Genomic DNA, 20,094 nt, shown 5'->3' with positions numbered 1-20,094 from the left:
TGCTTGAACTTGTCAAGAACAGGCTGCGAAGTACTTCTCCTACTTGGATTAGCCTCCAATGGAGGTCCCAAATAACTTAAACGCAGCTTTTAGTGCTTACACTTTAAAGAAGAGGCAAACTCATGCAACAGACCATCATCCACCCCAATACCACAAATGACGCTCTTGTGATAATTAATTTTCAGACTTGATGAGATCTCAAAACATCTTAGAATTCTTTTGATATTACTCACCTCCATCCTATCTGCTTCACAGAATAAAATCGTATCATCCGCAAATTGTAAATGTGTTATTCTCAATCCATTAGCACCCACCTCTGCTCCTTTAACTAGGCCCAACTCCTTAGCCCTGCTCAGTAGAATGTTGAGTTCCTCAGCCACAATGTTGAATAGAAATGGTGACAACGGATCACCTTGACGAAGACCCCTTTGAGGACAAAACTCAGATATTGGTGACCCAATTACCAAAACAGAGATCTTAGCCGTTGATACACATGCTTTCATCCAGCTTACCCATCTAGTTCCAAAGCCAAACTTTAATAACATGTCAAATAAAAACTCCCAATTAATGGAATCATAGGCCTTTTCAAAATCCAATTTAAGCACCAAGCCTTTTCTATTAGATCTCCTCCACCCATCAGCTATCTCATTCGCTATCAAAATACCATCTAATATATTCCTTCCCCCCAAAAAGGCTGACTGAACCTCACTAATAATAATAGGCATCACCTTCTTCATTGTATTAGCTAGCGCCTTTGCTAAAATCTTATACAAGGAGCCAATCAAACTAATGGGCCTATATTCAGTTAGGCAAGAAGGGTTATGATTTTTTGGGATTAAAGCTATAAAAGAGCTATTAATCCCACCAACAAGACGAGCATTCTGATGGAATTCCCTCATAAACTGTAGCACATCCACTCTTACAATTTCCCAACATTTCTTAAAGAATGACATGTTGAAACCATCAAGACCAGGGGCCTTATTACCGTCACAGCACCTAATAACAGTCCTAACTTCCTCCTCTGTAAACTCTACCTCCAACTGATCCACCACTTGAGCTCCACCAATACTCTTGAAAGGGCCAGACAATTTGGGTCTAACTTTCCAAGATTCAGAGAATTGCCTCATGAAATGGGCCTTAACTACTGCCTTAAGTTCCAAAGGCTCCTCAATCATAGAGCCATTCACAACAATTGAACTTAGAGAGTTTCTACTATTTCTGTTGCAAGCCATAATGTGAAAGTATCTAGTGTTTTTATCCCCTTTAGATGCCCAGTTCAGTCGAGATTTTTGTAGCCAAATCCACTCCAACATTTTGGCACTAATCTCTATTCAACTAATCGTAGAACACAAAATGTTGGATAAAAATTTGTAATAATGTTTGGATGACTATATTATCTTATTATATTTTGCTTATTATGTGAAGGCATTATTGTATTAGTATAAATATAAGCAGCAAGATACATTATTAAAATAAACTCAGGTTTCAAGTTGTCATAAGGGGCACTTATGTCCTAGTCAGGCGAGATCTTAGGGTAGAGTTAATAGAGTAGTGTCAGTCTGTTATAATATTTTTTTTTGATCAGCAAAAAAAAAACTCTTTATTGATGATAACATAACAAAAACATCATGGCATACATTAACAAGGAGGGGAGGCAAGAGCAAAAAGCATCAAAGCAAACCTCTCTAATCCCAACTAGGTTAAGCCAAAAGGTTGATGAGAAACCAACCAAAAAGGGAAACAAAAACAAAAACACATAGCAACCTTAATCCTACTCCTATAACCCCCAATCTCATAGCAGCTGCCAGAAGAGGATGGGGAGACCACCATTCCAGTCTAGAGCAAATCAGTAGGACATCTCACTTCAAACTAGAGCCAAAAACTCCTCCAATATAACAGCAGACCACCAACTGCAGACCAGTCACAAAACCCTCCTAATCACCACCTGCAGCAGCCAAAAACAAGGAACCAATTCAGACCACCAACCAATTCAAATAACCAAGTGCCAGCCCACCAACCAACTGACAGCAAACCAGTGCAAAACAGAAACACAACAACTTCAGCAAGTCTACTAATTTATGAAAATGATATAAAGTGGTAACATTTTATATAATAAATAAGGAAAAATTACATGCAGGTGAGAAGAGGAGAAAAAATAACAAATACAATCTCTACAACCTTTCATTTGTATTCCATGTAATTTTCTTTTTTCCACTTGCATGTAGTTCTTCCGATTAACAAAAGGGAAATTCTATGATATCATAATCTGATAGTAGGATTATTGAGAAAAAGAGGGCTTAGAATTCGAAAGTATAGAGCTTCAGTGTCTTTTCATTCCACGTAGACATAGTGAAATTTTTGATAAATTTGGAAATTGTACTTATGTTTTTCTTTTTTAATCCTTTTTTGTTTTGTATAATGTGGAAAACAACTTATATAACTATCTTTTGATGCATTTTATTTTGTATGTGTCTATCTTAATATTTTTTAAAAAATAAATTTTATTTGCAAATTTAGTAAAAATTTCAAATTTTATAGAATTGAATATTTTAATATAATTCACATACAGTGTTAATAATAAAATAATTAAAATTTAATTGTCAATTTTAAAATTCATATAAATTTGCCCCTGCTAAGTACAATATTCCTGCGTAAACCACTATTAAGTGGTGGTTAGTATTTTCATTTTAACATAATTTAGAATGTCAATTGGTGTATTTTTCTTCTTCTTCTTCTTCCTTTTTTTTTTTTTAAATATTTTTTTATATACATTGTCTTAAAACTTTTAATTGGAAAAAAAAAATCACAAACCATCAACACTATATCATCATATTTAAATAGATGGTGCCTTCTACGACTGTTAAGAGAGCCTTAACAGTTTGTTAAGGCTGCTGGTCTGTTTGGTGTGGGTCTGCAATCTGGATCAAATCTGCTGGACTAATCTGTTGGGTTTGGGTCTGTTGGTCTGTTTGGTTTGGGTGGCTGTTTGGATCTGATTTGTTGGGTTGAGCTGGATCTGTTGTATAGTTGTTTGGTGTTTGTTTTGTGTTGTCTTTTCATTGGTCTCTCACCAACTCTGGGGGTATTAGCAAATGATAGGATGAGCCTTTTGGTACCAACCTAGTTGGGATCAATTAACTCATTGTGATGCGGTGCACTTCCATGCCCTTTATTGATGTATTGTGCTTGTTATCTTGCTCTTTTTCCATCAGTAAAGTTTTTTTTTGCCAATCAAAAAAAAAAAAAATCATCATATTTAAAAAAAAATCAGTCAAGATAATATATTTTTTTGAATTGTCATTGTCTAGGAATTTTAAATTTTCAAAAGTAAATAGAAAATAAAGGAATAATTAAAACTTGTGATAGTGGGATTTTTAATTTTCAAAATTAAATAGAAAATAAAGAAATAGTCAGAATTTGCGGTAGTGAAAATATTTATAATTTACAAGACAAATATTAAACACAATGTTAGGTAGACTCCACATCAAGAGATAGAGTCAACATGCACATCTTGTATTGTAGTTAACACATTTATGGATATATTAATTAATATTTCTAGTAAAACTGGACAACTGACTGGACTCAAGATTATATCTCTACATAAAGGATTGAAGAAAATAATCGATTTGAATTGGTCTTGGAGAAGTACCTTGTTTTTAGCAAAACTTGCCTCTCATGTAAATTGCAACCCTCACTCTCCTCATTTCTCTCACTACCCTTCCAACATGTGAGGGTTGTCACCAAAAAAAAATAAAAGTTACAGTTATGAAGCCATTCTTGGTTACACACAATTTCAACTTACTCTCAAGGGATGGATTACCAACAAAATTGGTAACAAAAGATTTTGCTATGGCTTCTTCTGAAAAATCAATTGCAATGCTTTTATTATTAATTTATAACATGTTGGTATTGACCGAATCCATCGTGCCGATATCGAAATGTTTGGACGCTTGCATGCCCATCTGCATGGAATTACAAGGTTCCACAGACATTGATTGTGATGAAGGTTGCAAGCTTGGGTGTGAACAAATCCAAGGTAGGGGAAAAGTAATAGGAATCGATGATTAGAAAATAAACTTCCTTTTAGCAATGTTTTATTAAATTGTTTTTGTTTTCTATGCCTCGTTGTAAGAACAAATTGGGTTGATGATGAATGTTGTAAATGATTTTTTTTTCTTCCCAGATAGGGACAAAAATCAGAAGACAATTCAAATATATGCATGTGTTGTGTTGTTTTAATTCTTGAAATTTAAAATTTTGTTTTGCTGATGCATATGCCAGCGATTGGACCCAAATGACTTGTTGTCTAACCCTTTTGGTAAGTTTTTGTACCTTAATCTAAGTTTTTGCCATTTATTATTTAATAACATTTTAGAATATATATATATTATTATTAATAAATTAAACCATAAATGAACTTAAACACCTTAATTTTATTATCATAAAATTATCTTAATCTAATAACTTTTAATTTTTAACTTAATTTCTCATTTAATAACACTTTAAATTAAATTATATTATTCATAGAAGAGGATATTTGAAGGGCCTTTTTTTTTTTTTTTTTTTTTATGGGCGAGGACATTAAAGGTTAGAGTTAGGATTTAGCGAAGAATATGATTTAATTTAGAGAAGAAGATGAAGATGAGGATATTTTTTCCTTTGACTTGAAAATTTTGCATTGCCCACTTTCAATTTGGAAAAGTGGTTTTCTGCATATATTAAATAAAAAAAAAAAAACTAACGGTATGACTTTAATTCAAAATTATAAAAGGATTGTTTGCATATATTTAAACTATAGGGGTAAAATGTTCCAGTGACGATCTTGGGTTTTACATCTAGGAGTGTAATAGGAGAGCAATGATTTCTTGCAATGTGTATGGGTGTAAGTTTCAATTGTCATAAGGTGTTAATTAGGGACAGAGCTATATTGGGTCTAGGGGAGACACATTTTTTGAAAATTATACTGTTACCTCTAATGAGAAGAAGTTTTTCATTTAACTCCCTTTTAATTGTCAAATAAGTCTCAAAATGTTTATATCTTATCTTCTTTTCTCTTTATTTTTAATAAATTCCTTATAATTTACCATTATAAATGTTTAATTTTATCAAAATATTCACTTATAATTATTTATATCTCTCCCATTTCTCTCTTGTTTTTCTCCACATAAATCTTCTTTATTTTTTTTTTGGTACGCATGTTATTATATTTTAAATTGTGATTATCATCATATTTAGGCTCCATTTGGGAAGATAGGTTGTGGGCTTTTTTAGCTATTTTAGCCCTAAAAGACAAAATAGGCTATTTTAGCCACAACAAACAAAACATCACATCCAACTCATAATCATGACATTCTTCTCTCACAAAAAAAGTCAAAAAAGCCAAAAAGTCAAAAAGTTCCCAAACCAAGTTTTTTAGCCCAGAGTAAAATAGCAACAAAGCCAAAAAACTAACCCACTTCCCAAACCAACCCTTAGTAACTAAAATAGCATATAAAAAAATAGTGGTTAATAAAATATATCTAAGGTACATAATTTTGACATCACATTGATCTTTGGTCATTCTATCACCAAATAAAAATTAGATTTGGTTAAGTTTTTTAATTGATATAGCTAAGGATTAATGATGCCCTCATGAATCAAAATATTGGCTCCGCCACTAATGCTAATCTAACAATTAACTATTGATTTTTGCTGATTAAAAAAAAAAAAAGTGTTCCATGACGAAACCACGAGTGGGTATAATAAATTTTACCCTTTTATCTTTCAACCAGATGAATTACAGATTTATCTTTTGATTTGATGTGATTCACTTGGTTATTTATTTTTATTTAACTCTCTCCCATGTTTTACCAAAGTTGTATTTCGATAGAACTCTTAAACGAACTTATGTTGATAATTCATCGGGTTATTTATGATTGTCGCATGAACAAGTTCAACTCGTTTTATAAGAAAAATTATAATTTGCTTCTAGGGTAAATTTATCTGGTGCTTCAATTTAAATGTCATTGACTAAAACAATGTGTTCCACTAATAGAACACTTGTCCAATAATTGAATGATGTAGAGCATTCAAATAATTTCTCGTTTTACAAAAAAGTCCATTTTACTCAAAAATTTAAATATAAAGGGTAGAGTGATTTAATTGTTGTGCCGCCTAATCATAGAATAAAAATTCAATACAACCGTGATATTGCGTCATTAGTGATACGTGACATCACCCATCAATAAAATCCTCACATGGGAGGGATGAACCCCTTTTTTGGAACGACAATGCTACGTAACTCAAATTTTGTGGCTCAAAAGTGGCTTAAATGGCCAAAACGACGTCGTTTTGAGTACAGAATAAAATAAAAATGGCCAAAACGACGTCGTTTTTGCCATTTGAGCCACTTTTGAGCCACAAAATTTGAGTTACGAGATATTTTCCTTTTTGGAATGATAGTGATACCATGTCATTAGTATCACGATTTTGTTTAATTTAATTTTTTTTCCCAACGATGATTGAATCATGGCCTAGATTATAAATTCTAAATAATTTTTTTGATTTATGGGTAAATTATACAAATAGTCCCTGTAATTTACACGATGTGTCAATTTGGTTCTTATTGTTTTAATTTGTTCGATTTTGACCTTTAATTTAATGGATTGTCATTTTAGTACAATAAATAAAGGTTGTTAAGTTTGGTGGACAGAAAGTCAAACTATGTGCCAATTTGATCTCTATAGTTTACACACTGTATCAATTTTCGTTATTTATTGGACTAAAATGACACAATCTGTTAAATAAAAAGGTAAAATCGAACAAATTAAAATAACAAGAATTAAATTAACACATTGTGTATAATATAAGGATCATTTACATAATTATCCTTGAGTTATTTAACTACCATTTTAATTAACTAACTTGATGATAGGGTGTAATAAAACCGTGTATAGGAGAGTATTCATTTATTTATGACTTCAAAATCCAAACTCAATTGGGATTTATTTTGGGAAACCTTTTCCTAGAAAAAGTGCTATTTCCTATTTATGATTTCAATCTCACAATATATTATTTATGATTTCAAAATCCAAACTCAAGTGAGATTTTATTTTAGGAAACCTTTTCCTAGAAAAAGTACTATTTTCTATTTCTGATTTCGATCTCACTACATGTATATGCATATATATATATATATATATAACCATTCGATTTGTTTTTCAAACCTTACCTGCCGTACCATTGCTCTATTCCTTGTTGTGAAAGAGAGAAAGAGATGGTGAGTGTTAATGAAGTGAAAGACCTAAAAGTTAGTGTGTTTAAGTGGAATGAAAAGCTCTACAACATAGAAGAATCACAAGGGTTGTTTATGTTTCGCATCAACAACGCATCCAAGAAAGCGATTCAGATCAAACAAGGTGGTCGTGTTAAAGAAATCTTTAAAAAGTTCGAAGTGTCAATATTCGATCTCATGAAATTATCAACTCTGAACTCCACAGAACAGTTGGTTTCTCAAGCCATCCAAGGCATAAAATACTTTTCCGAAGAAGCAATTTTGAATTTGATTAAAGATGTATCTGTATACTTGCACAGTTGTTTCAAGTTCGACATTAAAAGATCTCATCAAAAACCCACAATCGTTATAGCGGTAGATGTTTATATTTCGAGGACCACGAGCTATATGCGAAAAAGGCTTTCACGGAAACAAGTTAGAAGACAGAAAGTCGTGGATTTAAACAGCGAAAACGTTTCGGGAAAGTTTTCTGTTGATGAAGTTCATGAGATTCGGGGTATGTTAAGGTTGCTTCTGAAGGAACCGATGCTTTTGTGGGTGAAACCAATATCGAACCAGAAGCGTCAAGGGCTTCACCAAATTGAGGCTGCGATAACGGTGAAGGAGTTGGAAGGTGATGATAAAGAGGTAGACGCGTGTTCAATTTGTTTGGAGGGGATTTGTGAAGGAATGACGGTTGCGATAACGCCTTGCTCGCATATGTTCCACAGAGACTGCTTGTTCAAGTGGCTGCTAAAGGCTCGTCGATGTCCGTTTTGTAGATCATTTTGTGCTATCTTGGTTTAGTGTTTGTGTGATATCTATGTGTATTATGAACCTAATATAATATAATTCATCTATAATCATTCTTTGACCTTTTTATGTTTTGTTTGTATTATGATTCTTTGATCTTTTTATGTCTAGTAGTCCTTTAAAGTGAACTTTCATCTATAAAGAAACAATTTTTTTATTATTATATATATTTAGGTCTCGTTTGGGAACATGTTAATTTAGTAATTTTTTGGCTATTTGGCTAAAAAAGTAGGTAAAAAAAACTTATATATTTGGGATGACTTTTTGGCTAATTACGAAAAGATGTGCAAAAAGTAGAGAGAAAAGAGAATCTTTGACTTTTTGGTATGAGTTGTTGGCTTTTTGGCTAAAATGGTAACTTTTTGACTTTTTGACTAAAAAGGTAAGTTCACAAACGGGGCCTTAATAAAGGCTTCGTTTTAGAATAAATTTCTTTAATTTCAAGCAGTGTTATGTAAGTTTTCTAGGTGGTTCAAAGTATTTGGTCCTCGTTATGAAATAATTAGAAAAACAGTGATTGATTAAGATCGATTTTAACAAAAAAAAAAAAAAAAAAACAGAACCTAGTAAGATAAAAATGAAGGAAAGAAACTTATTAAAGAGGATGAAAAGATTGCAACGCCAAAATTAAACTCTTTGTCCTTAAGATTGATTAAGCCTCCATTCGGTGCAGAATGCAGATGGCTCTTGGTGATCATTCTCCAGGATACAACAGCGAGCTTTTAACTCATTATAGAGTAGTCCAAGGAAATAGAAGAGAAGAAAGCAGAAAATAGGAGAAGATTTCTGTCTAGTCTTCTTCATTTATTTGTACTTTTGTTATTCTGTTTTGATTTGGTACACGAACAGATGTTTTTCTTGCTTTCCATTCAATATCTCAGATTAACTAACGTCATAGCCTTTCCAGATCTTTCATTTTTGATAAACAAAAGAACAAATAATTTTAGTGATGAAAATCAAGGGCGAATGCAAAAAGTATCAAAGCAAGCAAGACCATCCCAACTATGCCGGCACCGAATTACCACATTTTAGGTAGATTATCTTCTTGATCCAAGCAAGCCTTTCCAGATTTTTCGTGGATTATATCTTATGGATCCAATGGTCTCAATGTCGGTATATTTGTTGCTACAACATCTCCTTAGAAGCCACAAACTGGTTTTTCACTTATTTTTTCAACATAATTACAACTTTGGAAACCAGAAAAAAAAAAAAAATGCAAGTAACAAGCAATGAATCAAACCTTATGAAGTATCAAAACAAAGAAAGCTAATTAAAAAAAATAAAACTGCAGAAGGACTACAAGCATGTTACAGAAATCTGTGAATAAAGCCAATCAAAAGTAAATTCGACTTTCAATGTTCTGCCTCAGAAAATTTGCCACTAATGTTGTTACACTGAAGAATTGGTAATCACACTCACCTATCGCCTATCTAAGAAGCACAAAATAGTATAGTTGATAAATAGAAATACATTAATGGTAGTGCCGATGCAATCATAGTCTTGCCAGTGTTGCCATAGATGCATATAGAAATCAAGACAAATGTACCAGGTCAAGAGATATGATGCTAATGTGGTCTTGCCATAAATGCTTAATTTTATTTATTTATTTATTTTTTTTGTTTTCATCAGAGAAAAAGAGAGATTTTATTGATGGGGAGAAATTACAATGAAGCAATAATAGATCAAAGGCCAAGGTGAAAAAAAAATGCATCATTACACAACAAAGATATAACAGAACACATGGTGGAAAAAACAGAACGAAGCACAACAAAATTAGTAGCAACGAGGAGCAGCCCATTAGGAGGCATAAACAACATCTAATCAAGCAAAATAAAACCAGAATTGCTTGATAAAACAGTCCACTCAGGTCCTAGGTGAAGAATTTGTACAATAGGACTAAACCAGAGGTGAAATCAGAATTCCAAGAAGTTGATAGGAAGAGATATTATTTGTTGAGGAGGAGACAGATTAGGGCAGAGGCTGAGGCTTGGGAGAAGCTGATGGAGGAGTACAGGGAGTTGGAGAGAGAGATGTGTAAGAAAAAATTGGGCCCCAATTTGCCTTATGTGAAGAAGTTGTTTTTTGGTTGGTTTGAGCCTTTGAGGGAGGCAATTGCTAAGGAACAGAGTACGCAGCGAACGAAGAAGCAAAAGGCAGCATTTGCACCGTATATCGATTGTTTGCCGGCTGATAAGATGGCAATTATTGTGATGCATAAGATGATGGCTTTGTTGATGACTGTGCAAGAGGACATGTCTGTTCGGGTTGTTCAAGCTGCGGTTTGGATTGGTGTGGCAATTGAGCAGGAGGTGAGTCTTGAATTGTTCTGTACATGAATATATGCTAAGCATATGCAAATTTGCAATTTCTGTATTGGTCTGTGGTACTGGAATCCCTATATGAGTAGTCATTGAATTGAAACTTGAATCTATAGAGACAATGTGCAATAATTATGTAGAAAGTTATTGGATTCAGTTGTGTATGTAAGATTTAATAATACATGTAACCATAATAATAATGCGGAATTAAACTTTACAGGATCTTGAATTCAATACAACTCAAGAATAAAACGAATATACCTTTGTCAGCCATTGAATTAGAGAAGTTGAGAAAATACCCCTTTAGAGTTGAACCTTTAATTTTGGCTCACCTTCTTCTCTCTGTCTCTCTTAATTAGGATGACTATAAAACTTAAAGTGATGGAAAAATACTCATGATATGAAAGGGGAGTCACCCATCCTTATATAGAGGAGAGAAGAGGGCCAGATGAACTCTATCAGAAGAATTCCTAATCCATCAAGGTTTCCTTCTTATCTTATAAGAGTGATTATATTAAAATTCTATTTACTGAACTTGATTTCAAATATTGGCTTTATCTATTTGTGGAGTCCAAATAAATTAAAATATGTAGAAAATATGTAGGCTATTGGGCCACACTAGAAAAATAAATCCAACATTCTCCCACTTGGCCCATTAAGCCGATTATGATGCAATTATGAGTTTTTTCAAAAATATGCAACTTATAAAAAATTTTGGCTCATTGGATTCCACACTAAAAACTTTGACATGTGATCACGAATTTTTTTAAAAAAATAACCAATAAGTTCAGATATATTAGAAACTATAATACTGTGATTACTTCAGATCACCAATGTGAGTCATAGCGGTTATATAACATTTATGTCATATTTCCTTCTATGCACCACACCATTGATAACCTTCACCAACCCAGTCCTTTATTGGGATATATAATTATTTGCCTGAAAGGCTCCTGTAATTTGTCTTGTTAAGACATTTCCTGTTTATCAATATTCAATTTAATGTGTACACATACTTTTAGAAACAGGAAAAACAGAAACAAAATTATTATTGCGCAAATAGTGTCAAAAAATAAGTACTCATGATTAACCATACACATCAAGGGTTGCTTAAAAGACCCATCCTGATAACATGCTCTTTGTATGTCTTCGGTGGTAATCCCTTTGTGAATGGATCAGCAATCATAAGAGAGGTGCTTAAGTTTTCGATTAACACTTGTTGTTTCTGGACTCTCTCTCTAACAACCAAGTACTTTACTTCCATGTGTTTGGAACCACTGGAGTACTTTCTATTCTTAGAGAAGAAAACTGCTGCGGTATTGTCACAATATATCTTCAGCGGCCTGGCAATTGAGTCAACAACACCAAGTCCTGAGATGAAATTTCGCAACTATAAAGCATGATTTGTAACCTCAAAGCATGCCACAAACTCAGCCTCCATAGTAGATGAAGCAATAGTGGACTGCTTCACACTCTTCCATGAAATTGCTCCACTAGCTAGTAGAAAGACAAAACCCGATGTAGATTTTCTACTATCAAGGCAACCAGCAAAATCTGAGTCTGAGTATCCGATAACTTCCAACTGTTATGATCTCCTATAGGTGAGCATATAATCCTTTGTTCCCTAAAGATATCTCATAACTTTCTTTACTGCTTTCCAATGTTCCATTCCAGGATTACTTTGGAATCTTCCCAACATTCCAACTGCAAAACTAATATCTGGCCTGGTACATGTATGGGCATACATCAAGCTCCCTACAGCTGATGAATATGGAATGTCCTTCATTTGTTTTCTTTCCAAGTCATTCCTTGGACACTGTTTTTCACTTAATTTATCACCCTTCATGATGGGTGCATCACCGGCTGAACAAAACTGCATATTGAATCTCTCCAAAACACGATCAATATATCCTTTTTGAGATAGTCCTAGCAATCCTCGAGACCAATCCCTAAAGATCTCTATGCCAATAACATAGTTTGCCTCACCCATATCGACCATTTTAAAGTTCTTGGAGAGATATTCCTTGGTTTCATGCAATAAGCCAAGGTCATTACTAGCTAACAAAATGTCATCCACATATAGCACCAACATAATGAACTTGCTCCCACTAACCTTCAGATATATGCACTGATCAACTGCATTTTCCTTAAATCCGAAAGAGGTAATGGTATCATTAAACCTTAAATACCATTGCCTAGAAGCTTGTTTAAGGCCATATATGGATTTTTTTAATTTGCAAGCTAAATGTTCTTTACCTTTCTTTGCAAATCCTTCGGGCTGCTCCATATAAATTTCTTCATCCAAATTCCCATTTAAAAAAGCAGTTTTCACATCCATTTGATGCAACTCTAAGTCATAATGAGCTACCAATGCTAGGATGATTCTAAGCGAGTCCTTCTTAGATACTGGAGAGAAGGTCTCTGTATAGTCTATGCCTTCTTTTTGAGTAAAACCTTTGGCAACAAGTCTGGCTTTAAATCGTTCGATATTGCCTTTTGCGTCACGCTTGGTCTTGAAGACCCATTTACACCCGACCTTTTTGCAGTTACTAGGCAATTCGACGAGATCCCAAACATTATTCTGTTCCATGGATTTTAACTCTTCATTTATAGCATTGACCCATTTAGAAGAATTATCACTATTCATGGCTTGTGAAAATGAGACTAGATCTTTGTTAATCCCAATATCAAAATCAGATTCCTGTAGATACACCATGTAATCATCTGGAATAGCAGGCTTTCTTTCCCTCTGAGATCTTCTCAGAACTGCCGGTTGTGGTGGTTCTACAATATTTTCAATGGTGGTATCTTCATGAAGTGGTGAAACATGAGGTGGTGAAGGATTTTCATCATGTTGTTCGTTTTCCTCAGCCTGTGGAATAGTCTGAGGAACAACAACTTTTCGATAAGGGTCAAATGTTGGCACATCTACCCTAATTTCCTTGAAATTCACCACTCGTGTTTTCTCACTCCCACTGATTTCACCATTTTCTAGGAATCTAGCATTACCAACCTCCACTATCCTCGTACTGTGATTAGGACAATAAAATTTGTACCCTTTAGACTTGTCTGGATAACCAATGAAATATCCAGATATTGTTCTTGAGTCCAACTTTTTCTGGGTTGAAGATTCTTGCCTCTGCTGGACAACCTCAAATATGAAAGTGTCTCAAACTAGGTTTCCTACCAGTCCACAACTCAAAAGGAGTTGTTGGGACCGCCTTACTAGGAACCCTATTTAAGATATACATTACAGTTTTTAAAGCTTCACCCCACATTGAAATGGGTACAATTGAGTAACTTAACATACTCCTAACCATATCTTTAAGTGTACGATTACGCCTTTCAGCAACTCCATTCTGCTATGGCGTACCAGGCATTGTATATTGAGCACAAATGCCTTTCTTTTCTAAGAATTTGGCAAATGGGCCAGGATTTTGGCCTAACTCATCATATTTACCATAATATTCACCACCCCTGTCTGATCTCACTATTTTAACCTTTCTATCTAATTGTCTCTCGACTTCAGTTATGTACACCTCAAGGATGTCAACAGCTTGAGACTTTTCATGAATTAGATACACATATCCATAACGTGAGAAGTCATCTATAAATGTGATAAAATATTTTTCACCACTAAGACATGGGATGTTGAGTGGCCCGCAAATATCTGTATGAATTATCTCAAGAAGCTCATTACTTCTTGTGGCACCTTTCTTGGTGTGTTTGGTTTGCTTTCCTTTAATGCAATCCACATATATCTGAAAATCAGTGAAGTCTAGGTTTTCCAAAATCCCATTCTTCACCAATTTTTCAATTCTATTTCTGGAGATATGCCCCAACCGTCTATGACACAAGATCGATGATTTTTCATTAATTAGACCACGTTTTAAACCAATATTCGAATGCAGAGTTACTAATGATTGTGCAAACTCATGATTTAAGGTAATTTTATATAAACCATCACATAAATTACCAGAACCAATAACTTTTGAATTAAACATTAAATTGAGTTTTCCACAATTAAATAAAACTAAATATCCAACACGATCCAATTTGGATAACGAAACTAAATTCCTAGAAATTGAAGGAACATAAAAAATGTCTTCTAGATCCATCTGATGACCCGTCTCTAAGATCAGTCGATAGGTTCCTACAGCTACGACTTCAGCTTTGAGACGGTTCCCCATATAGACAAATCTTTCACTTTCCTTCGGTTCCCTGGTTGAGAGGTATCCCTGCATGTCATTTGTAATGTGGGTTGTGGCCCCAGAGTCAATCCACCACGTATTAGAAGGTACTTCAGCAAGATTTGATTCATAACAAACAAAAGAAAAATTCTTTACCTTTCTTTTCGAACCAAGTATTTCGCTTGCTGCAGTCTTTCTTCACATGTCCCTTCTTGCCACAAAAGTAGCACTTGACAGTGAAACCATTCTTAGCCTGATTTTCTTCCCCAGGTTCATTCTTTTTTTTTGGTGGATTTTTCTTTGATTTTATAAACTTACCCTTCTTTTTCTTTATAGCTCCATGAGTTACAGCCAATGCAGTTTGACGTCCTTCCTCCCTCAACCTCACTTCCTCCTAAACACACATATTAGTCAGCTCATTCAAATTCCACTTATCTTTATTGGTGTTATAGTGAATTTTGAATGCGCTGTATTGTGATGGAAGTGAGTTGAGAATAAACTGCACGAGGAAAGTTTCATCAACTTGCATTCCTAAAGTTTTAAGCTTTGCAGCTTTGTCAGCCATATTGAGGATGTGATCCTGAACTCCTCGGTTGCCATCATATTTCATTGTTGTCAATTCAGCCATAATAGTGCCAGCAAGTGACTTGTCAGCAGATCTAAATCGATCTTCAACAGCCTTTAACCAAATTTTACTTTAAGTGTTAGGGTAACGTCACTAAAGAGTCCTTTGGTCAATAACCAAGTAAGATCCCAGGAAGGTCGGAGGAGTCAATATAGCCTCCCTTCTAAGTCCAACCACCTTAGATAGCAAGCTATCTTTTTGACAAATCTTAAGAGGTATTAACACAAGATCTCATAGGTAACATGGAAAAAGGCATAAACAATATACATATTAAAGCTTTGAGAATTACGATGAACTATTGATATCAGATAAGTCTTTCCTTTGGGCAAAACTTAGGTATATCTATTGTCCACTCGTCAAGAATCACTTATATAGGCCTAAAGTAATTTATGTAATTTTTCAGCTAGTCATGTTACCTTTGGGTATTCAATTCTAATCTGTCAAATTACATAAGTTATATTATCCTATCTAGTTTATAATTATTTGAAAGTGACTCTCCTTTGGGCTAGTCTCAATCTCCTAATTATAACTGCAATTGAGAATATTATCGACCTTAATGTTACCCTTTTTAACAATTCTTTTATGTAGTTCTATATTCATAAGTGTTAGAAATTGGGCGCCCATGTGGCATGACCCTTAGAACCTTTTGAACCTCATCCAAATGGGTTTTGAATTTTGAATTCAAACCTATTTGGATAGCCACTCAGGATATATATCTATCATATCATGATATGGATAGATGATATAGATATCAGATATTATCTCATTTAACCAATGGATAAATGAGATAAATATATTATATATTATATATCTGATATATGGTTATGGGTAACCAAGAGAGAAACAACGTAGGTTTTTGTTTCTACCCATAAACTTACTCTCTCCCAAGAAACAACGATCAAGTCATTTGCACTGTGGTTTGTGTGGGTGATATTCACCATTGTAATATCACCCCACTGCTGGGATTGATTGATTAGATTCTGGAAGCACGTGATTTATCCACGAGGTTTTAGATCAAATGAGGTATGATCTAAACATTTTATTCCGCTGCATATTCTGTGTTTTTAGTTTACATTGGTATCAGAGCCATTGATGGATATTTTCGTGCTTTCTTTTATCATGTGTACATTTATAAAAGATGTGGAGATCCAAAATATTTCATTTTTATGATCATTAATGTCATTTTTAAGACCATAAACGGTTTTATTTTGAAAAAAGGAGTCCGAAAGTACAAAAATCGGACCAGTCAGTACCCTGGAAGGCGGCGCGTGGCATTCACGTGCCACCACGCCGCAGCCACGCGCGCCCACGCGCTTCCATGCGCCTACACGCGCCAGACGCCCCCGCAGACGCGCCATCACGCGCGCGTCAGTGGCGCTGCCACGCGCACGCCGTCGGCGCCTTGCACGCGCGCCGCGTGCTGGAGCCGAGCGCCGAGCCGCGCTCCGAGCCGAGCGCCGAGCCGCGCCGAGCCGCCCCTTAAGCCGACTCGCGCCGTGTTGCGCTGAGCGGCGCCGAGCCGAGCCGAGCCGTTTTTCCCGCCTGGCTTGGCTCTAAGGCTCTGTTTGTTTGTTTTTTAATTCTGAATTGCGTTAATTGGCCATAATTTATTCGTTATAGCTTTGTTTTAAGCATGGTTGGTACCCTTAGACTCAGAATTAATTTTTCTACATTCTGTAAAATTTTGAAAATTTTCAGAAAATATAAATTATTTTTCCTGTGTTAATAATTCATGTTTTATGCTTTAAACTGCTTCTGGTATTGCATAAATAATTTTTTGGGGCTGAAATATTTATTGTAGACTTCTAAAAGGTTTTATTATTTACTGGTAATATTGTCTCATTTTATCAGTTTCTGGATTTTTTATTTCTAATTTTATGTGTATTTATTAGTCATTTAAAATTCCAGAATATTTCAGAAAAATTTCAGAATATTTCAGAACAATATACATTTTAATTATGGCATAATCTGAATATTATTTCTGTTTACTAGTTTCTGGATTTTTTATTTCTAATTTTATGTGTGTTTAATTAGTTATTTAAAATTCCAGAAAATACCAGAAAATTCCAAAAAATTTCAGGATGATGTACTTTCTGTTATGGCATAATTTAAATATTTAATACAGCATATTTTTTTTTGGATTTATAATATGTTGTAATTAGAAGAGCATGATTATTTATTTATTTATTAGAATTCCATTATTAAATAAATATAGCATGAGTTATTTGTAAATTTACATTAAGATGCTATTGTATGGAATTTATCATGCTTTGTATATGCCATAGTCAGTGGGAGGTTATTCGGTTGAGAAAAATCTTTGTAGATTAACTCCCGAAAACCAATATTTTGCGCATAAATTAAACTAAATTTTAGATAATTGTCACTTGTGGCGCAAGAGATGATTACGAGCATAGCGGATTTTCGATCTTGCGACTTGTGTAATATTGTCACTATTTAATTTAGATTTTTGCGGCAAAATTATATTATGCTAATCAAATTAATCCCAATGTGAATTTCTCTCTAAATTGATTTAGCTTATGGAAGTTAATTTTGTTGACCTAAACTTAGTAGAGATGTTCAAATGTGAACAAACTAATCCCATTCTTTAGATGAGCAAAAGTCTTGGAGACTTTAGGTCAAACCTTAATTGAGCCAAAGTAAGGAAACATGACTCAAAGTCGCCGTGTTTTTGTTGCCTTGTTTGGCACAATAAAAACTAATGTGTGCGCTATAGTTAGCGGCACGCTACATAGTTTTGGTTGGCGAGTTTTGGAGTTATGAAATTAGTAAGCCCTCAATAGATCTGTATATGATCTTGACTAATGAGCTGCGCGGATTGACTTTGTAATTTGACTTGTAAATAATGTTACATCATTGGATGAAGTAACATTCAAGAGTCACGTTATCCAAGAAATGCGAGCTTAAATAAATTAGTCATTAAGTGTAAGACGAGTAACCAGTATGGGCAGTGTTTTGCTCTCTACCCAATTATTGGGAGTTGGATGGAGCAAAATTTCATGCACTATAATAGTGTGCGTTGAAATATCATGTGAAGTTAAAAGATTAGCGCTTAGAAGCTGCAAAATCTATTAACACTAAGTGAAAAGATTAGCGCTTAGTAGCTGCAAAATCTATTAACACTAAGTGAAAAGATTAGCGCTTAGTGGCTGCAAAATCTATTAGCATTGCCAACTTGTCTAAGTCTGGACACTTACTGTTTCCACACTTGAGTGTGAGACATGAGGAAGGGCTTCTTTGTATAATTCCTTAGCTAGGCTAACGTTTTGAATAACATTTACCACTAAGCGCAAACGTTGCAGCATAGTAATGAAAAGGTTAAGGCTGACAAGGTTGTTATGACTCTAAGAATTTAACGCATCGCTTGTATGAGCATTGTGTTGAATTAGACTCTTTAGCCTAATTCGCGCTTAAGTTACTTCAGGAGCTGTCATAGTTGATAGCTTATTCTCTCCTTCTTGTGGATAGTAGAATTAATTGCAAGTAACTATGAAGCGAGAAATAGAGATGGCAAGAGGAGTATCGTCATCTTTCAACTAGATGTATTAAAGTGTATGGAGAATAAAATTGACTTGAAGGTGCAGGGGATTAGCACTTACTAGTTAAATTTGCGACTTAGGCGTAGTTGATATCTCCATGACATCCTTTTTATGATCTAGTAAATATGACTTAGTCGTGAGTCATTACCTAGTTGGGCCTAAACCTTTAAAACTTGTCTTCGAAAACTCACACATTAAGATGATTGGAATTAGTTTATGACATTGGTCATGGACCAGTGGCTTATTATACTTAATCACATTAATGAGATGATGACACGATGGTTTGAGTAGGCCTTCTCGGGCCCACTCGCTTATGACATCCTGCTCTCATGTGAATGTGTAACTTTGTTCGCAATGGGTGCGCACAAGCAAGTAGGAAAGCCGCAGAAGGTCATTTGTTTTGGCGCATTTAGTCCACTATGATATTTTGTGACTAGATATGTGTGAGGGTATCTAAGCCTCAATCTCGACACATTTATAGATTACGATACGCATCTGAGTCAAGACTATTTGATCTCCCATAAGTCAAAAGTTTTGAGATGATTTTTGACATTGCACATATAAGGTCGAGATCAATTAGATAAGAGTTTTTTGTGCTTTTAGTTTTGACCAAGGTGGCGAGTATCTATTTGAGTTATTTTTTAGAAAAACTCTGTGAAGAGAGATGGATGCTTAGAAAATTGATTATTCCTAGTACTCAACAACACACTGGTGTAGTAGAGATAAGGAATTAAATATTGTTAATGTTAGGTGGATAATGGCGCAAAATGTTTCCCAATTGGGAATTGTACTAGTTTGTTACCTATATCCCTAACTAAGTGCCCTTCATATCATTTTTTACACTCCATTTTGAGTAATGGGTTAGCAGAGAGCCATTTATGGGCGATCTGTAACCATTAAGCAGCTTATCTTTATTCTACTTCTCATAAGATTGTGAAGTTAAAACCTAGGGTTCTATAGCGCATTATTGTATGCTGTCTTGTAAACACAAAGGGTCGTGTGGCGCATTATTGTATGCGGTCATGCAAACCCTCCGGGCCATGTGCATATAGGTAAGCAGCTTTGTGGTAGTATAACTAAGTCACATAAAGTTTTATTAGTAAAGGTGACGTGAATAGAGTTTTTGGAACTCTATAAGATGGAGAATTCCAAGCATAGCGCTCTATGTAGCCTAGTTGAGAATGGAAAGAAATTTCTAATATCCTAGGGACAGTGGGAGCGATGTGCCTACTAATGGATTACTCCATTAGAACAGAATACTCTACATTCTTAGTTTCGTGGTAGCAAATGTGAAAATTTTCCACGTCATCACTGGGTGATTAAGAGGGAAACATTCATG

General features: G+C 34.6%; 1 pseudogene across 1 annotated transcript in view; it reads left to right on the top strand.

The window, feature by feature from the left end:
* The first annotated feature begins 7,255 nt into the window (after nucleotides 1-7,255).
* The window catches only part of LOC114270372 (DNA-directed RNA polymerase 3, chloroplastic-like), a 141,289-nt pseudogene continuing 128,450 nt past the window's right edge, over nucleotides 7,256-20,094 (top strand). The window contains exons 1-2 of the transcript XR_014365877.1: nucleotides 7,256-7,900; nucleotides 9,940-10,374. The product of XR_014365877.1 is annotated as a DNA-directed RNA polymerase 3, chloroplastic-like (transcript). The remainder of the gene's footprint in view (nucleotides 7,901-9,939; nucleotides 10,375-20,094) is intronic.

Source organism: Camellia sinensis, chromosome 4 (assembly GCF_055761805.1).
Source record: "Camellia sinensis isolate YWXY chromosome 4, ASM5576180v1, whole genome shotgun sequence".
Classification (NCBI taxonomy): Eukaryota; Viridiplantae; Streptophyta; class Magnoliopsida; order Ericales; family Theaceae; genus Camellia; species Camellia sinensis.
Note: the sequence above shows the minus strand (reverse complement) of the source record. Positions and strands in the feature narration are given on the sequence as shown.